Genomic DNA, 21,763 nt, shown 5'->3' on the forward strand with positions numbered 1-21,763 from the left:
ACAGAGCTCATGATTTGTTGTTTTCGGACGTGGAGAATTGCCAATGTGATAACGACATTCGTATTGGGTGTTGCAAGAAGGGTTTTTCTAAAAATGAAATTCGATGGGGTCATTTGTAACTTTATGTCAGTCTTGAAATTGGGTGGGTAGCCATTGGGATATATTGAATATCTCATGATTTAATTTTCCAACCAGATGATACTCCTGGGTCACTGCAGTAGTCAACTCACCATCAGTATCAATACCTGATTGATATTCATAGCCCAGCGATTGTCCTCTCATCTCCTTGTATGCCTTTGGTGTCATCATCATAAAGTTTATGTAACTTGCATAGTTGGATAAATTATTGCTAATGCTCACCAATGTCCCATTAATAAATACATTAATTTGCTTGAATAGGTTGTGTAGAATACATTTTTCATAGGAGAGACCATCGCCGGCATTTGGAGTTGTATTATCTGACTGTTTCTTCACCACAACATTTAAATCAATAAATGTTGATGACAATTCAAGGAAATAGTCTTCATTGGAAAATATTTGAAAGTGTATATTTTCCGAGAGGGGTTGTTGGGGGTGAAATTGTTCATAGTAGCCATACTTGACACTGACATCAGAATTTTCAGCATTGACTAAATTCAATGAGGAAGTGAGTGATGGATATGATTCCTTGTGGGGGAGATAAGTCATCTTAAGAGAAGAACTCCTTCTTTGATCTAACAATCTTTTTCTTTTTCTTCTTCTTCTGCTGCTTATTGGACTTCGTTGTTTTATTTCTCAAAGTCCTTGTTGATGTCCTTTGCTTCCTGCCTGGGTGGAGACTGATGAGTGAATGACGTGAACGCATCCTTTTCAATCCCTCCCCATTTTGTCGAGATTTTAATTGTTCACCAACGGCTCTTGCTGAAGATCTAATATTTTCCTCAACACTCTCCTTGAAATTCTTGCCCGACCCCCAGTCCTGCAGTGTGGAGGCAGCAAAATTTGATGAAGCAGGTAAAAGATATTTTCTGTCAAGGAGTAGTGCAGAACCATATAGCCTAGCAAACCAGCTACCAATACCATAGACAGACATTTTAGTAAGACCCCTGTAGTAGTCAAATCCATTCCCTATTTGACGTGGACTCAGAGCACCAAAATAACAGTCAATATCGGGACAGACAAATGGAATTCTTCTATTGTTCAGTGCTTAGGTTATTGTACCGTCGTTGTCGTTGACAATGGGTCGAAAATGACATGTAATCACTGCTAAGCCTTTTGAAATTGCTATTGGATCACCCAATTCACTTCTTAGTGTTAACTGACAGAGTTCCAGATAGGAAGTGTTTACGGGAATATACTGAAGATGCTTTATATTGTAGTGGTGAACATGTTCTTGATTGGTTTTTCGTTAAAGAACTCGTAGGAGGGGGACATTTGAATTACCAACCCGAGATGTTTCCACAAATGAAGAGTAGAGAAATATACAAGTGTCCGTGGAGAAGCTGGGTGCATAGTCTGCATAGATAAAATGGTCAATACCACTGAAATTTTATGTCTTAATAATACGTTTTTTAAAACCAAGAACCTCACGTAAATTCTCATTGAGGACCATTCTTTCATTCTCATATGGATTGGTAATATAAATTCTCCTTTGTTCCGTCGAGTAATTGAAAGTGAAACCGCCTTTTTTTCGACTTGCAATTTTTTTGTTGATAACTCGACACAGTTCATGCATGTTATTGTATTCCCTGTAGGGGATGTTAGCAATAGGGTACTCAGTAGAGTCAAAAGTTGCCATTGCACCCTCATCACCGAATACAAACGGTCGTATTTTTATTTCATATTTACGATCCTTTCTAAGGATGTCATATGTATTTTTTAGAATGCAGTCGACAAGAGCCACTTCATACGTGCCGTCAAATTTGATGGCAGGGGAGAGTTTTGTTAAAAAATCATTTGTTATATTCAAGTTGTTTCAGAGAGGATCGTACACAATATTGATTAATTTTACATAGAAATCATGTGGCCGTTTCAATATCTTCAACACAAATCCAAGAATCAAAATTAGAGTTGTATCCTAGACATAGAAAAAGTAACTCTTTCTTAACCCCGCGTGTACGTGTCTTTAATATCTATTCAATTTGATAGATTTCACTGGCATTTTTAACTTTTTGCAATTCATAGTCATAAAAGCCGCCGAGAATCTCCTCATCTTTGGTGTCACGCACACGATAAGTTACTGGTGTAGTGTCTAGGATTTTTGCCACTTTAAAAAGTTCAGTGGACCACAAGTAATTCCCCTTTTCAAAAACATTATTTGTTCTATTAATTCGAACCGTATCACCAACATTGAATTTATTTTTCTTCTTCTTCTTGACTTTTGTTTCATTGGAATATTGTTTAAGAAAGATGTCAATTGTATCATGATCCGAATGATGAACTTCCGTTGGTGTAGAGTTGGACAATGATCGATGAGGTCGTTGATTATAAATCAACATGATTGTATCAAGATCATGAATAAAAGCCGATGTATTTTTCAATGTACAATATCTTGAAATTAAAAGTCGAATAGTTCTTATCAATCGTTCGGCCAATGCAGCCTTTATAGGACTGTGACTATGATACAGCAGTGTACTATATTTCTATAGTACTTTTGCAACATGAGGATAAACAAATTCACTACCGCGATCCGTTTGAATTTTTTTATATGAATCCTGTTGGATAATACTTTCAATGGCCTGAGCAACTTCAACACCTCTCTTTGATCGCAATGGAATTGCATATGCATAACGACTATAAACACTGATTGCAAGTAGAATGTACTTGTATGGTGTATTGTGACGTCGTTGAAGCTCATCTCGAGTCAGGAGATCTGCTTGCATTATATGCAATGGGTAAAAGGCTTTAGTTTTTCGATATTGATTGGCACGAAGTCTATGATTTCTATGCAGAGTGTAACTTGATTCATTTTGTAGATAGTCTTGTACATTTTTAGTGGGAACACCAGTGACTTTGGAAAGAGTTGTGGGGGAGCTTAAACTCCCCACCTCACCAATATTGTCATAAACACCTTTCAGAACTTCAACCAATTTGAACGTAAACACGTTGTGTAACGACCGCTACCCTTCTGTATACTGGCCAGTGATGGTGGTGGTGATGATGATGACTTGATACGTCTTCTCTTTTGTCTAGCTATCAGCGGTTTGCTAGTATTTTCCAAAATTGATTTGAAATCTTCTTCTTCAAGTTCATTTTTTAATGGTGTCAATGTTGTTGTTGATGATGATGATGATGACGATGATGTAGGTTCATTTAATTTTTTTAGAATTTGTCTATTGCCAATAAGACTTTTGGGGAAGTTTAATGTATTTAGAAAGTTGTATAGATGAGTGTCAAATTATAATAGTCCTTTAAGATTTGTAACCATATCATAGATTAAATCAAGTAGATTATAGCTCTTGCCCTGAATTATAATCCCTGCCCCATTGCTCTCAACTTGAATGTGATCACTTTCCAAGAGATAGGCTAGGAGTCGTTTTATTTTTTCGAGCTATTAGTTGGGGATTATATTTAAAAATTTCAATAAAAAAGAATACAATTCCTCCCTCTTAAATTGTGTTCCACCACCAGAATGCTGAGGAGATGATTCTTTTTTGGGATCAGCAGCAGCAGCAGCAGTGGGGTTCGAGCGATAGGACTTGTGTTTGTACACTCGACGAAGTGCATCTTGAAGTAAAAGCAGTTTTTTATCATCCTCAATATTATCATTGTCAAGGAATTTACTCAGATTGTTCTCAAAGTGTTCGACGGGTGAGAGAGCGAGTTATATTGGAGTCAATTTATAGGGTTTTGCCATTCTCTCTCTTTTAGAGAAAACTGTTTACAAGTACTACAATTATTGGCAGTAAAAGTGTGAAAAAGCTACCACCCGCCTGAAGAAGTCGTTTCCTTTTGAAATTCTTTCCTTTCTTTTTATATGCCACTGTACGTACCAAGGAACGATGGTTCTTTGCCTGTTGCTTAACTACTTCTGGCAGTTGAACATTACCCTCGGTCAAATTTAAACAAAGTTCGGATATTAGATTAATGAAATCGTTGTCAATACAGTGTTTGAGTATTGCTTTCCTAAGCGGTGGTTTTGAAGTGCTTAGAACTGAAAACAAATGTCTATTTTCATGTAGTTTCTTCAGTGTCATGATAGCAACTAATAGGTCTTTTTAGTGTTCACCGGGAGATATACTGTAATTTCATTGTCAAAAATATCTGTGACGACACGTAGATCCTCGGGTGTATTTTGATTAAGATCCAATAGGATGTAGCCGTAGGGTTTATTAGTTGCCTGATTGTATGCTGAGAGCAGAAATTTGGGGGCTCCCGGATATATTTGTTTATTGAGAGTTATTAGCGAGCGAGAATCACGAACTACTCTTTAGATGATATAGTAGGTACAGTTCAATGCAAGTGTTCTCATACACTTGCTCTGATGAAAGAGATTGTGTAGAACCAAAGTAACGGAAATCTGTTCGTGATAAGAGCGATCAGTGAACAGTTGTAGCATGTCCTGGGACCAGTGTTCAATAGATTCAGCCAGACCATCAATAATCAGCCAAGAATTTTGTTCAATAATGCTGAAAACATCAAGTCCCTGTATGAATTGTATCTGCACCAACCCTGTCGTGGTAGCAATTGCTTTTATTTCATCATATGACTCCTGTCAAACACTGTAGCAATGGTAGATTTTTTCGGCTATTCCACAAACATTTTATCTCAATTTTTAATTAGTTTAGTTGAGAGTTTTGTTTTGCCTGACATTGATAGACCACACAGAAACGATCTGAATGGTGTTTTAAATTGATACATGGTCCCCTCAACAGTTCACCTGGACAACTAACTGTAGACTATGGCTGTGTAATGACTAAATAATTTCCCTATTACTACTACTACTCCGCTCAAGAATAATAATAACGAGAAGAAGAAGAATAAAGAATAACATTTTCTTTTATTTTATACATAAAAAAGGTGACAATACTTTAAATAAAAAAAATACTACATTGAAAAAGACACATTAAACATGAATAAAAAAAAATACACTTTTTTTTTAATTTATTTATAATAAAAAAATACAACATTTACATAACCACTAGAAAAAAAACAAACACTTAAATAAATACACTTTTTTTTTTTTTAATTTATTTATAAAAAAAATACAAAATTTATTGGCCTAAGGTGCACTTTACATAACATACACGTGGACTAACCACATTTTAAATTTTGGGGTCCCCCCTCCCCCCGGGGGGCAAGCGCTGCGGCGGCCGGGGGCGGGCCGGGAAGCGCCGGGCGCCGGGGGGCCGCGTGCGGCGGGCCCGGGCCGGGGCTGGCCTCAAAAAATTGAACATTAGCATACTTGCAAACACACACGCACACACACATTGAATATTTTTTTTGATAGAGAAAAAAAGAATTAAAAAAAAAAAACCTAATAACCCCAAAAAACCCTCCCACCCCATTTACAATTTTTTTTTTTTTGAATTTAAGTTAATTTTTTTATACCGAGTTGTTTTATGTACTCTGTAAAATAAACACGGGATGAAAGTAAATAATTACCCTGTGGCAATAACATAACACCAACCTCAAGTACAAAGACATTGTCCGATATGGCAGAAAAGGCGTGTGTTATAGGTCTACCTTTGTAATTTTCGTATTATAAAGAGCAAATCACAATTACAGATACCCATGTCACTTGACTCAGCTCCACACAGCTTTCATACACAAACCTGGTGAAATTATTTTTTAAGATGTATGCGGATATCCTTTAGCCCACATTTGCGACATCATTTACGTGTGCTTCCACAAAATATACATTAGGAACGGGACAAAAGCCATTGGATATGAAATCGCTACCCGATTCATAGTTTAGTTTTAACAATTGATTTGGGGCCTGGCGTTTCACTAGTTCTGGGTAAAGAGATTCGTCCCAATTAGTGTAGTCCATTTGTGAGCTAATGTACTCGCCATTTTCCAAATCATTCAATAGATTTTCAGTTTTGACTTTTAGCAGGAGTGAATCAGTGTCCCCGTAGTACACTTGAACGTGGCCCTCAATCGGCCACTGTACCTTGCATACATTATAATAAAATGACAACATGAGTTTCTTGGATATTTCAGTTATTGCACTTCCCCCCGCAATATTTTATTTAATACAATGCTTCTTTTTTTGCGATGTAGGAGAACCATATTGGAGTCTATGATTGTGAACGATGTGAATTTTTGATTCGCAATAACTCAAGCACACTCTTTGGGGTTGGTTACAACGTCACATCGACTTCTGTTTCGTACGTTTTCACAAATTTTACCAAACGCTGAGTTCAAAATGAGTTTATATACATTTTTTTCAACCTTTGTTTTTGCGTGTGACCGCTTACTGACAAATGTGTCACTAAACGTTTTCATGTAAGGCTTTTGATCAAATTGGAGGGCTCTATGAATCTTTGTGACCTTGAAACCATTGGATACAATCCATTACAATAGAACGTGATGAACAACAATATTCTGTTTCGGGTTGAGGTTGGCAATTAGTTTTGTTCTGAAGGTACCCAGTGCATACTCCCATCCTCTACTAAAGATAAATTTTAGAGGCTCAGAGAGACCCACAGGTCTATTTATGCATGGAAAAACAAAGTCTTTTACCGAGTCATGGATTTCCATGGGTTTTTCACCGTCAATTTCAAAAAACCATTCCTGTGTCCCATTCTCCTCAACACTGGCAATGTCGGGGAAATTCGAAGCACAGGGATTGTTAAGCCATTTATAATTGCCACACGGCAAACAGTAGTGAGACATTGCCGATGGGTAATTAGAATTCATATCCAAAAAAACTGCGTCCGACTTTTCATCGGTGTGCTGTCCACTCGGATCAGTTTTCATGATACGATCCCCGTGAAAAACATACCCACCCCGCATTGATCTCTCTACAAACAGATGCTGATCCACATAGGCGATCAGACCTATTTCTTCTTTGCTGATTTTAAGTATCAAGTCCATCACCAAATGGGGAGTGGAAAAATAATAACCTAAATCCAACCCAAACTCCCCATAGATTTTATCCGTATTTTTGCACACAATATCCAGAAGAGTGAGTACGTCACTGGCCAAGTAAAGTTTACAATAATCCCACCTATTTTTGCATTCGCCCTCTGCCTAATCCCTCTTAGAAAATTTAGAGTCACTAGTGGTGCACTCACTCTCAGTAAGAGAATTGCAAAAAGCTTAAATGGGTGGTAGTGACACCTAATCTAGCCTCGAGCCAGAGTTGTAATAATCATATGGATATACACCCTTAAATATTAATAAATCATACATTTCATCATCGGGAACGCGCTGTTGGAGGAGGGGGAAGCTCTCAAAATTGTCACTTCTCTGTACCTGAATCAATTGACTTAAAGATTTGGGGAAGAAGCTGAGAGTCTAAAAAACGGATTTTATTCAGGCACTTGTTACCCTTGTCAACTGTTTTCCATCTGAATTTTAGCAGCAGTAATTTATCCGATGATTTGGGTATGATATTATATGAAAAAAAACCTTCTATCCATGTGTCATCTACAACTCCACCCTTGGCAATGCGGGCCAACGCCGGAAGAACAAACTTTAAGTCATAATTGGAATTGTGTATAAAAACAGGTACGAAATATTGTTGTCTAACGTTTAAATTGCATGACTGATGGGCTACTTCGCTAAAGTTACTCCCACCCGATGTAATTTCCTGCCACAAAGGATCATGGTCAATCACCGTCCTCCTCCCTCCCTTCCCAACACCATCATCAAATTCCCCCGTGCAAACCCAACACATTGTACGATTTTTAATGGCTACTATGTCATCTGGTGATAGGAGCATAGGATAGTTTGTATAACGAAGGCGAGAAATTGCAGCGTTCGCTGTTTTGATTAGACTGACCAATGCCGAGCGCATGCAGTCTTCACCGTCACTCAACATCTCCACTACCTCCAGCACTTGCATGGTATTATGGGAATCTCATTGCGCGTGAGCTTAAGAGGCCCCTATGACTTCATGTATTTTAACACTATTTGATATAGACTGACTACATACGAATGTTATCTCAGCTTCGCAGTCTATCCAAGTCTGGGTTATCTATAGAGGTGTATCTTTAGATATTTCTTAAAGTAGGATTTATTTCTCACAGCTTACCGTCTCAACTACCTTGTCTCCATGATAGTTAAATTGTTTCATCTGATGCTGTAAATTTAAATCAGAGAAAAATCTTGAGAGACATGTTGGACAGTAATAGCATGCACCCCCACGCCCCCCCTTTTTACCCGCACAAAAAACCCTACAAATATACGTACACGGATTGAAATTAACAAATTAATAGGAGTCTGTAGGTGGGGGGTATAGAAGCCACACCCAATATTCTACTGATTCAATTGAAGGAACTCGCACTGGAAATAATATCCCCTTCTTATCGGAACGCTGACACTCTTCAAATTCTGGTTCATACTCTAGCACCGTGACACCAATATTCAAATGTGCATTATTCCACTCAAAAATATCTATTCCTTTTAGTCTCATGGTGTATTGACCATTTAAACAATTAAAATCTACTTTGGGGAACTTTGAACCCTCCCTACCATTAACTGCCATTTTGTCCAACTTTTTCTTAGATGCATCATCGCGCAGAGGTCTGTATGCCGCAATTAAAAACGCATACTTGAAACACTGCAGCCTCGTATCGAAACAGATTCGTTGTATCCCCCTACACCCCTCTAAATCTGAATGATATTTTAATTCAATATTCCCCGCGCCCCCGCTTACAATACCATACTTTTTAAAACTACACATGTTAACATTTAAACTTTCTATAAAAAACACCACAGATCCACTACACCCCTCGGTAGACTTGTACCACGTACGTTGAATAATATTAGCCCACATTATAAAAACCACCCCAATAATTTATAAATTCGGGTGTATTGGCCACATCTCTGTGTGCAAGTATTTAGAATATACCTCACCCGTACTTTCATTTAAAAAAAATTTTTTTAGTGCTATTGATGCTTTTAAACTGACCCCCACTCCCCACACCCCCCGGTGCTGTTCAAGAATGGCTCGAATCTTATCAGTATAATAAGGTGTAATGGCCAGGGGATCTGTTATTATACCCCCCGACACTAGTGAGTTGACAGGGTCACCGACGTGGGCGCTATAGAATAATGTGGTATGCAAGTCAGAGTTTTAGAGAAAAAAAACCGTAAGATGGTGGACTGTTGCTGTTGTATTACTACTTCTAGCTAGGGAAGGGTGTGGAGTGGTGGCGGGTGGCAGATACTTACCAGTAGCACCCCCCCAGGTTTGTTCAATCATATTGGAGGGATGTGACATGAGGTCCTCCAGTACATATTCTAAGGTGTTTGGGGACAATTGGTCAAGCCGGCCGGTATTGTCCGCTAATGTAATTTCGTTATGAGGACCCGGTTCAGATTTACTTGTAACATCATCATCTAAATATTCATGTATGAAACTATCTGTCCACACCGGATCATCAGCCATGTCAATATCACAGCTTAAGTCATCCAGGCTGGCCATTTCCCCAAAAACATCGTTAAGGAAGCCACTTTGCCACTCCATAGTCTCTAGGACCAGTATAGGTTCATCCTTGAACTCTGTTGTTGGTGACAGAATTGGTCCTGTAAATATAGTTGCCCCATCACTCATTGGTGTCGCTGGTGGTTGTGCTATATTTTTAATCTGTAGAAAAAAAAAGTTTTATTTTTTATGTAAATTTTTTTATAGTTAATAAACTTTGTCAATTTCTCATAGACATTGTCCCACTACCACCTGAACAATTAAAAGAAGAAAAAAAAATTTAAATTTTATTATTTATTTAAAAATTTAAACTTAAAATTTTAAAAAAAATATTTTTTTTTTTTTTTTTTTATTAATTCAATTTGATTCCTTAGATAATAAAAAATATATTTTTTTTTTACAAAAATTTTTTTTTTTTAAAAAAAATGTAAAAAATTTATAAACAGTCTTGTTGTTTTCCCCACCTCATAACCAAATCTCCTGCTGAAGCTAGCTTAAAATATTTAAATTTTTATCTTTAAAAAGTATAAATGACACAAAATGGTATTTTTTCAAAAATAGGGGGCAATTGCTCCTTATAACTCAATTGTCAACACTAATATCCTAAGCTCCGGCTGAATATAGCTTCGAATATTTAACTTTGTATTTTTTTTAAATTATAAATGCCAAAAAAAGTTATTTTTTTTTTTTTTAAATAGGGGGCAATTTCACCTTATATATCATTTGTCAACACTACTATCCTAAGCTCCTGCTGAAGCGAGATTCAAATCATTAACTTTTTATCTATAAAAAGTATAAATTTCAAAAAATTGTATTTTTTCAATATTAGGGGGGCAATTGCCCCCACTACTATCCTAAGCTCCTGCTGAAGATAGGTTCGAATATTGATCTTTGTATTTTTTTAAAAAATATAAATTGCACAAAAATGTATTTTTTAAATAATATGGGGGCAATTGCTCCTTATATCTAAATTGTCACCACTACTATCCTAAGCTCCTGCTGAAGCTAGTTTCGAATATTGAACTTTGTATTTTTTAAAAGTATAAACTCCATATGTCGGTGGTTGATGATGCTACCTTCTCAATAATCCATATTTTCCTGTGTATTTTACCAACAGATTTGTTTGAAGTTGACCTGGGCTGAATAAATGCTTGTAAGAGAGAGAAGAACTTTTTTCTCCATCCATATCAACAATTAAAGTGCAATTAAAATGTTGGATGGTCCTTTTTTAGAACCCTCCCTCCCCTCTCCCGGGGAGGACCCTTGGGAACCGGGAGCTTCCTTCGATGTAGGAGGATCGATACCCTTTCGAGTTAGGGGGATTGGGTATTGGACTTCACAACACTGTTCAAATAGAACAACCTCAAATTCTTTTTCGTAAACACCTCAGTGTTTCAATGAAATGATCAAACACGGCTTCACCCAAATAATGTTTCCCAACATTACCGCGAAGACATATTTCGAAATTATCAAAAAAAACCTTTTTCCCTGTGTAAATTGCTTATTGAATATATACGTCTTGGTATTTAAAGTCCAATTTGCATGCGACCCTACTTAGAATTCATATCGGATTGAAAGGCGATGATAGATCTGATAAGTATAGCGGATGTATTCAAATGCATTAGGAACGAAAATACCACTCTAATAGTGCGCGTTAACTTTATTGGTGCAATTGTTTTCACTTTCGTTTTTTTTTTTAAATAGTTAGTTTTTTTTTGTCTTAAAGGTATATTGCCTTAGAAAGCATGTTAGTTATAATTTAAGAGGTAATGTTTTTTTTTTTTTATATAAATGCATGATAATTACTCCTTTATATATATCGCTAATTTGGTTAATGAAAGAAAATTAAATAGCTTAAAAACAAATTTTAAGTTTTTAAAAAGCTATGCCCCTGAGAAAATTTTGTCTTATTTTTTGAAAATAGGGATAGAAAAAAAAAATATTTATATACTTAAAAATTCTGATTGGACGTATATATCTGAAATCATTTGTAATAATTGAGGGGGGTTAAGGTCACAATCTTCAGTCGGCTGAGATTAGTCATTATATAATTCAGTCCACTCCCTTTTCAATTTAATTCAAGATGATATGGAGATAACACTGGGGTCAGAGGTCCCTGTAATTAAAAGATTCGCAGGCATTGGCTGGTCTTGTGTAGTTCTAGTAGAGAATTTGATAAATGAAGGTCTTGTATCTTGAATTATTATACCTTCACTATATAGTGCACTCTTTTCAGAAGGGGGGGTATTGAATGTGTCCACCTCCTTGAAAAAAAAATTCATTTTAGTTTTGGTAAAATAAATCAGTTTATTTTATGCATTTAAATTATTTAAAAACATTTTTTTTTTTTCAATATATCTAATCACTTTTTTTCAAAAAAATACATAAAAATGTTAACTGATAATTATAAAAATAAAACCTTAAATGCATACTGGCGTTGAATTTTTTTAAAAAAAAAAAAAAAAAAAAAAAAAGCCCCCGTAAGATTCAAAAAATCAGATAATTATTTATAGGTTTAAGATCCTAAAAAAAAAATAATTATAATTATATAATTACCCTTAGTTATATTGTATGTAAAGAATTTATTCCTTAACTTAATGACAATTTCTTTTTAATAATGAGAAAATTTTTACTCAACAGAAATTGCTTTGAATTATCCATTTTTTCTATGTGATTACAAAAAATTACAGTTGTGTTATGTTCAATAAACTATTCCAAACTGTTGAGGTATCTAATTTGAAACTTGAATATATACAAAAATAATTAGCTTCTAAAAAAGATACACCGGTTTTTCCCACACGGATGTAACCTAAAAAAAAACTTGTTTATCATGAAATAGAAATTCAGTTAATTGTGCCAGAAAAAACTTGAACCAGAACAGATTATAACCAACCTGTTTGGTATGGGCGCGTACGCAAAGTATATACCTTCAAGCAAATTCCACATGATATTTTAAATTACTATAGCTTCTATAGAAACGGTACCTCTTTGCAAATGACCCTGGTAACCCCAATTCATTCGAAACTTACACACATATCTATGCCTCAGGCGTAGGGTTCAAATATATAGATGCCTGGCCCGTGGTAAGGCTTATTACGCAATCACTCGTGAAATGCATTGTACGGTTACTACTAAGACTGACCATTTGAAAACTAGTGACATGTACTCTGTCCTTAATTTCTTAAATTATTTTTTTTTGCTTAGCTGATAACCTTATAATTTAAAGTATTCTTATTGATCTATTTCTTAACGGAAAGTCTAATTTTAGAAAGACACGGCATCAACCACTTTACCTTTTGTACTCGTATTTTCCTAAATAAAAAACTTCATAGTCTTAGCTTTTAATTTTCAAAGAAGTACAAGCGAATAATCGAAAACATTGAGTAGCAAAGTGAAAAAATAAAGGAAATGGAGGAGTTCCTTATGAATTTTCAAAAATTCCCGTTATAGTCTATTCCGCCATGTAACTTTTTTTTAAGAGTATGGAAATTATACATTTTGAGAAATATTATAGCATTAGTATTCAGAAAAATAATATTTCCATTTGCAGAGAGTTCATTATGACAGCCATGTTGGATGTTACAGTGTGGCTGGCCGTGCAACTTATTTTTATTTATTTATTTTTTGAGCATCCACCATTCACATAACATGATAAGACGAAGTAGAAGAAAAAAAAAGATAAAAAGATATGAACAAGAAACCAATTACTGCAAAGAAATTTAACGATAAAATAACATGAGTCAGAAACAAATAAAATATTACTTCACTAATTGATAAATTAAACAAAAACTTTCCAAGTTTGAAGTTTGATTGTAATTCTACTCCAAAGAAGGACCGCTAGTGTAGGTGAGAGTTCAACTGAGACAGACGCGCGCAATCGCCTCGCTTGACCAAAGCAACACCGGTATTTTAAAGTAATTTTAATATACCGTGGTTAAGCTCATGATGAAACGCTGAGAGCTCAATGGAAAGGGAAATTGGAAGGGTAGTTGAACACTCAGCTACCCTAGCGCGCCTTCATTGGAGTATAAATAAAATAAAAAATAAAACATTGTAAGTTTTTTTTTAATTTATAAATTATAATACCAAAGGATCGCCTTAGCTCCGCCATCGAGTTGAACTGAGATTTTAAAGTTCAGCCTGAACTAAACCAACACTAATGATCAATAACAGCCCTATTCATAAAAAGATGCTGTTGTACAAAAATTCATTTATAGCAAGATATTTCAAATATAACAAATTACAGTGAATATATTCAAAACACAGATAACTGCTGACCACTTTCAATTGGTTTATTATAAAACCTTGCAAACGTTTCGGCATTTGTCCAGCCTACATATTTTACGATTTGATCTACATCAACTCCTCTTGCTTTAAGGTGGGACGTTGAGGCAGACCGTGTGCTATGAGCACCATAAACACTGATATCTATACCTGCAAGAAATAAAACTTCTTTTATACATCTAGAAATAGATGACTTGGACGCAGCAGTATGAGGCTTACGATATGTAAGAAAAAGTGCGTCGTTTCTATTTGGATATGATGTCATTCTAATATACCTAGCTAGGTGCGTCACCGGACACGGGGACGACTCTTGAAAAGGCCGAAATTTAACTACTGATTTGTGGTTGCCCGGTTTCGTTGTTTTTAACAACACATTGATTTGAAAATCAAAACTTCCATCGTCATTATGTACCATATTACTAAGTGATAAACTGGTCAAAAACTGAACTCTTTTACAAGCTGATAAAATCCATAAAACTGCTAATTTTTGTGTTAGTGTCTTTAATTGAAGATTTTTGATATCCCAAGCTGGCAGTTTAAAGAGATCAAATGCACATTTTACATCCTAAATACTTGAAATCTTGGGTAGACTAGGCCTTCTATTAAAGACACCTCTCATAAACTTCTTGGTGATGTGATTACTGCCTAACTGAAGGCCTGGTAGAATTGCCGATAAAGCACTCCTCGCAGTATTAATAGCACCGTATCCAACACCTGAGTGAAAAAGTTCCGTAAGAAATGTCAAAGTCTCCGGTAGAGTTGCCTCCAAGGCCTGGATTGTGTTTCTTCCACAAAAGTCGATCCATTTTTCAATGTAAACTTTGTACTGGCGCTTAGTTGAATCCCGCCACTTATCCATGATAATATCGACTGTGGAAGGAGATTATCCTTGGTGGTGAAGCCCTTGCTGGAGACAACACAAGTCGCTAGGCGTAACGTCTTGTACAATTGATGGTGCAAGGTCGGCTTTAGTGGGAAAGACAAAATAAAACTATCTTTTGGTGGAAGTATGTGCCTTCCTACTCGAAGCTTTAATAGTGAGCGATACCAGACTTATGTGGTCCAATTAGGAAGGATCGGAATACGTGTGGCCTGATCTGTTTCCACCTTCTGAAGGGTCCTCAGAAGTAAACTGAATAGGGGGAATGCATAAAAAAAATAATACTTCCAATTCATTGCAAATGCATCTAAGAAAAAACATTCTGGATCTGGTTTCCAAGAAACAAATGGTTTAATCTGAAAATTTAATCTAGTCGCAAACAAATCAATATCTATTGACTGACATACCAAAAAATTCAAAATAGTAAATATTTCAGAATCCAATTTCCATTCCTTTTCATTATCAAATTTTCGTGATGCTTTATCCGCGATATTAGTAACCCCAGGCACATGTTCTGCAGATATCCATCCTTTGCCCTGCAATACTACCTGCCAGACCTTATTTTCGAAATAACTAAAAAGTTTAGATTTTGATCCTCCCATTTTATTTATGTATGCTACCGAGGTTATATTGTCAGAACGCAGCCAAACAAGTATGCCTTTAATATCATGGGCAAATCATTTTAATCCCAGATAAACGGCCTTCGTTTCTAAGACCTTGATATCAAATCTCTTCTGAGGACCATTCACCTGTGGCCGTTTTCATGGAATATTCATCCACGAGTTCCCAACCTAGTTTCGACGCATCACTACACAAATATTTGTCAATTGATCTAGACTCAATTGCTTTAGAAGCATGATTGGCAATACCCAACCACCATTGTAGTTCCGAATTTACATCGGATGTTAAAATTATCCTTGCCGGAAAATCATCCTTCGCGTACCTTAATGCTTGAGTTTTCAACGATTCCGCTTTTCGGTAATATAAAGGCCCTCATTCTACTGCTGGAAATGTTGAAACGAGAACGCCTAGAGTTTCGGCCAATTCTTGAATCGTAGTCAATTTTTGACTAAGAATTTTTGAAACCAAATTTATAACTTTTAATTTTTCTTTCCGGCAGGAAAATACGCATTTATCGCGAATCTAACAAAAAACCCAGAAATTCTATTTGTTGGCTTGGAATGAGAACTGACTTTCCCGGGTGGATCACAAACCCCAGCTCTGACAGTAATTTCGTTGTTTCATAGACATTATTTTGACACTCTAAATATGACCTTCCCAGAAGGAGAGAATCGTCTAAATACGTAACTGACAAATACCCTTTTCTTCGAAGCAGAGAGATAACAGGTTTCATAAGTTTCGTAAGAACCCTTGGGGCAGATGATAAGCCATTCGGCATCGAAGTGAAGCCATAACAAAGGTCAACTTGAAAACAAAGCCATATTTGATCATCAAAATCAACAGGGCATGAATAATAAAAATCGACTAGGTCAATAGAGGCCATATAACAATTTTTGTCATCAAAAGAACCGCAGAATGAACACTTTACATTTTAAAATGGTAATATTTAATGTTTTCATTTAAATTTTCAAAATTAAGAATAAACCGGGTAGACCCATCTTTCTTTGGGACTGTAAAAACGGGAGAAATACAACGTATTTCCTTTATTGTGAAGTCGGGTACTTTAACAGTACCACCTTTATGCAATAAAGTATCAAGTTCTTTTCTTATATCCTGTATTTGTTCAAACGTAAAACTTTTGTTTTTTGTTTTCAAAGCTGTTAATGGTGTTTTCTCAAATTCAATCTTATAGCCAGAGGCTACAATATTCAAAATATTCAAATCACTGGTTATTGACTGCCATTTTGAGATGTACTTACTAATTCTCCCAGCTTTAAAGTTATCAGCCAAATGTTGTGACTGCCTATTGAAATTAACAACAAAATCATAAAAATCAAGGGCGGGGTATGTTAAATAGTACATACCAGCTATTTGCTATCCCTTCTCTGGATATTCTGGAATTTGGCCCTCTCTTGACGGTCCTGGCCCTGCTTTGTGTGATAATTTGGACGGGGGGCTTCGTTCTGCCATCGGCGATAACGGTAGGCCCTCCCTTGCATGTTTTTTGGTTTTCCAAAAGATTTTTTCAAATCCGCGACGGATTTAGCTTTAGACGTTGTTTTGGCAATATCTTTGCCAAAAAGATACTCCGTGACTTTGACTTCAGGAGCACATAAAGCTGATGCTACAGTGGGATCTGGGCTCAATTCGAATTTCATCGCCTGACGTCTTTTTAAACTTAGATCGTAATTGGTGAGGCCAAGCATATGAACTGCATCTGTAAGGTTTTTGACAACCTTTTCTTTAATATGCTCATTTTCTAGCTCAAGAATCGCATTTGCTGCCTCTAAAACACAAAATGTTGAGTGAGCAATTGTCCGCTGCACTTGAAGTGCCTTAGCATCCCTCTGTTTAGCCTGTGATGATAGAATAGCCCAAATTTCACTATTCACCTTTGGAGGAACAATTTTTTCGGTATTCGCAGGCCTAGGGTGGTGCTCAAATAACTCTTTTAGCTTCACTATTTCCAAAGGCTGAGAAAAAGCTCTATCTGCAACTTTGGCAAGTTTCTTATGGATCTTGGGACCCTCTTTGTACCAGAACGTTCTTCAGAAATTTTTTTGAATAGAGCGTCATTTGACATGTTTTCTTTTAATCTTTTACCTTTGTGCTTTTCCGGAGAAGCCTTCCGCTTTGTGTCATGGATTTTTATGGGGCTCCGAGAGCAAGATTTTTCGTTCCTAGAACTAATTTCAGGGCTCCGAGAGCCCTATCGAGCACGAGTTTGAAACTCTGGGCTCCAAGAGCCATTTATTTGATCGCTGTCACTCTCACTTGAGAGTATTCTGCGACGCGAAGGAGCTTTATATTGCCTTCCACACCTCTCACGATCATAATCTTCATCGACTAAATTGTCCAACAATTCAATCACTATTTCACTATCACTCATTATTTAATTTGGTCCGAATCGAAGCGAAAGCTAACGCCAACTGATTTTGTTTTGGTCAATTGAGGCGATTGGACGCGTCTATCTCTCAGTTGAAAACGAAGGCGGAGCTAAGGCGCTCCTTTTGGAGTAGAATTATAGTCATGACACAGACATAAAAAAATACTAAACTCAATTGAATTAGAGCATGATACCAATCATTCTGTGAAGAGTTAAGTTTTCAATTATGTTTGGCAATTAATTTAGAAATGGTAAGATCAGAATCAGCGAGTTTAAATTATTTGATCAATGAAGAATCCCGATGCCAAGGTGATAACCGAAGCAAATATTTAGTGGACCGGAGGAAAATGTACCGGACTTTCAGACAATCAGTTCTAGTAAACAGCTTCTAAAATGAAGCAATATGCAAAACGTGAGGGAGGGCATTGAAAGGCATTGAAAAGGCCAGGGTCTTTACTAGCCAAAATTTTTGGACGGAGGGGGGGGGGGGGGGGGTGAGGGATTTTACCGTCTGGCTGGACATTTTTACCGACTGTTTTTTATCAAAAATTATCATAATTTCCGTTTTGAACACGATACGTAAAATCACCGCACGGATCGGTAAAACCGCTGCATTTGATTGAAATTTCGGTAAATGTCATGTCTCTTACCATACTCTTTATTTAACCAAATGGAAAATTGTGACACCATGTGTAAAATAACGGCAGGCTTTGATAAAACTCCAATGCATTGGAGACCTTTTGCGAGGATTCCAATGCAAAAAGAAGAGGGCACAGCTCCCTGTGTAAATATACTCTGTATTAAGGGGCCAAGTGTTTGACTAATGCATCCCCACTAAATTTCAAATATAATTTGGTCAATACAATTGGACGATTTAGGCTTTAAATGCCTGATGACAACTTCAATTGATCCTGCGCTAACCAGGTACTCTGTTGAAACTGGTAGTAAGGATATTATCAAACTCAGTTTCATAAAAAAGTTCATGGTGCTGGTCAGGAGCTGCAAATTTGGAGTCACGGTAGGAATACTCATCAGAAATGTCTGTCGCAGCGACAGAATCTTCAAAAAATAGATTTTTGTCATTTTAAGCAAGTGTCGAATTGGCGTTTAATAGGTTTCTTCGATGAAGAGTGACAGCCTTAGAAAAATTTCTCTTTGTTTTGAGCCGTACAAGACTACAGGATCAGTTGATGGACCGTCGCAAACCTTTCAATTGGCGGAACAAAAATTTTGCTTCGAGCAAGGAGCAACGAAATCAGGGTTTGAAGATCAGCCTGGAATAATATCAATATGGATTTTTTGAGGCGAGACAGCTTGATTTTCGGCAAAACGAATAGCATGGCTGATTTCGGTTACACATATATCCAGAGAAAGTTTCACGTCATTTTTAACAATTTCCTTGATCTTTGCAAAAGGTGGAAAGGAGTCTTAACTTTGGTCAGAAAAAAAAACCTCTACAAGAAAGAAGTAAATCAGAATTTGTTCTAGCCTAATCATGATTACCGCTAGGGCAACAGTCTAACGGTTGACGGTTTTAGGTATCCGTGAATAAGTTCTAAGGCGAGAGTGGAAGTTGGGACAATTTTTGGAGGTGCCTACCTCACCTGCTCAGAGTCTTAGGCAAGTGACCCTAAACTTGATAAAGGGGAAATTGGCTCAGATTGCTGAACTGGACTGATGCAATGAATAGATACTATTGGGAAAGTGATTGGAGACGCTGGGCATCCATGAACAAGTGCTAAATTGAGAGAGGAATTTGGGACAATATTTGGGGGCGCCCACCCGCCCAGAGTCTCGGGCAAGTGACCCAAAAAATTAAAACATTTGTGAAAAATTAAAATTTTTTTCAGAATGTGGGGCTAAGCTTAGGCAAAGAATAGGTACTATTTGAAAGATAAAGATGGCTTTAAACGATTGTTTGCCTGTTATTTCAAGCAAATTTATGGTCCTATGTCAATTTTAAATTCTTGGTCAACCTTCTTAAGACCATAGGCGGATGTGCCTTGTTTGCCTCTTTTTGAATTCTTGATCAGCATGCCTAAGACTCTAGGCAGGCATGCCTTTCCGAAAACTAAACTGACAAAATGTGTCCAATAAGAGAGTCATGCATACTCCTGCCATTTACCCGTGCCCCAGCCATTTAAACATTTGCCTCTCAATTACTTAGACTATCTTTCTTGGCTTTTCTCTGTCTACAATTACCCAGCGTCTTGATGCAACCTATTGCAAAATACTTGATAACTTAAATTCAAGCCTAGAAGGAATCCTAAAATTATTCCGTTTTTTGAAACCATGGAATTGGAATGAGGATGTAATAGGGAGATGGTCAGATAATTGATAGTCATAGATATCCTTCACTCGTTCAGCGGAGAGTTTTTGGTAAACAGCGACATGATCTAGATTAGAAGTTTGAGCAGAATAGTGCACATAAGTTAAATTGCCATCGTTTGCAAGAACACTAAAATAATCAAACATACTCATTATCATTGACGTACCAGCTGATTGATGAATCCCAATTTCTGAGAGGCCACAATTAAAATCACCAGGAATAACACAGGGGCACAAGGCAAGCCTGCTCACTTTGCTTTATCCAAACATGAGCCAAGCTTTTGAAGAGAAAGTGCAAATAATTGATCAGACTGATTATTACCATAATTTATTAGCAGTACAAATTAATGAATATACAACTCTCAGCCCTAATTGCAAGAAAATAATCACCCGTCTCAAATAAACTAGAACGCACATCTGAAAGTAAAAAGGATGCTAGACCTCCCGAGTGTCTGCCCTTTTTACTTAACATTTTAGCGGGAACACGGAATATTGAAGCACCTTTTAAATTGTGTAAATTCAAACTAAGCTTAGTAATAAAATGATCTTAAAAAAAAATAAAAGAATACTTAGAAATAAGGGCGTTTATCACTTAGAGCTAAATATCCCAAGACATAAGACTTAGCATCATGACTTAACTTTTGACAGTTTTCGAGTTTTGGGTCAGTTAAAACTCTAGCATGTATAACCTTCCATTTTACAAGTAAGACAAGTTTTCTTGCACGGATGACAGGAGGTTGACTTGTGGTCAAGCGCTCCACATCTCAAACACAAGGTTGGCTTCATACAGTTGGTAGTGACATGTCCATTAACAAGGCAGTTAAAGCACCGGTGAGAGCGAAAAATCAAGTATTGCACAGGAAAGCTCTCGTATCCAATTTTGATTGAATCCTCTAGGAATCTGTCAATATCATGTCGATATTGGAAGCAAAATTTAAATGTTCGTTATTTCCCAAATTTGGCTGTTTTGGTCCAATTTGCAATAGGTTCCTTAAGTTGGAGTCGTTCAGATCGTCAGGACCCTGCTTAAAGTCTGCAACATAGACGGGTTCTTTAACTGGTGCCTCAAGAGAGACTTCATAATTCATAGCCTTATCAACAATTTGGTTAGCAATATGTTTACTAGAAATGACAAGCTTCCATTACCCTTTACTTTAGCTAGGTCACTTGTCCCTCCGACAGCACTGGAATACAAAATATCTTATAAAGGCCCTTCGATGGACCTTTCAAATCTTTGGGAGGGTCCCTGAGAACCACCGCATAAAGACTTTTGAGTCAGAAAATGACTGATTGGACTGTTCTTGTGGTTCCTCTACTACGGTACTACTGTCCTCTACTACGGTCGGGAATTCACTCGGGCTCGTTATAGCAAATCTAGGCATGAAAACATTTGGTTCGCAGCTGTGGAAAGAGTTTAACCCAAGTCCCATCTACCGAGTGTGTTAGTAGACGGCTTAAAATATTTAGTTCAGCATTTAGTAGGTTTTTAGCTTGCAAAATTACGGCTTGATTTCAGTAAGCAACCGCTGTTTTTACTATTAATTTAATTTTCACACCATTAAACATCAATCTCCTCAGGGAATTTAAATCCAGGTTTGAAATACACTTCATCAATTTTTTCATTGCTTCTACCGAAGTTATCTTGCAACTTGGACCAGCTGTTACTCCAATCCTCTTACTGATGATT

General features: G+C 36.7%; 1 protein-coding gene and 1 pseudogene across 1 annotated transcript in view; both read right to left on the minus strand.

Moving 5' to 3' along the window:
• The window catches only part of LOC148944782 (uncharacterized), a 99,225-nt gene that overhangs the window by 34,392 nt on the left and 43,070 nt on the right, over positions 1-21,763 (minus strand). The gene's annotated exons all lie outside the window — the stretch shown is intronic.
• On the minus strand, positions 16,586-17,751 carry LOC148944783 (uncharacterized; annotated as a pseudogene).

Source organism: Artemia sp. Qi Xiang Cuo, chromosome 14, assembly GCF_049724085.1.
Source record: "Artemia sp. Qi Xiang Cuo chromosome 14, ASM4972408v1, whole genome shotgun sequence".
Classification (NCBI taxonomy): Eukaryota; Metazoa; Arthropoda; class Branchiopoda; order Anostraca; family Artemiidae; genus Artemia; species Artemia sp. Qi Xiang Cuo.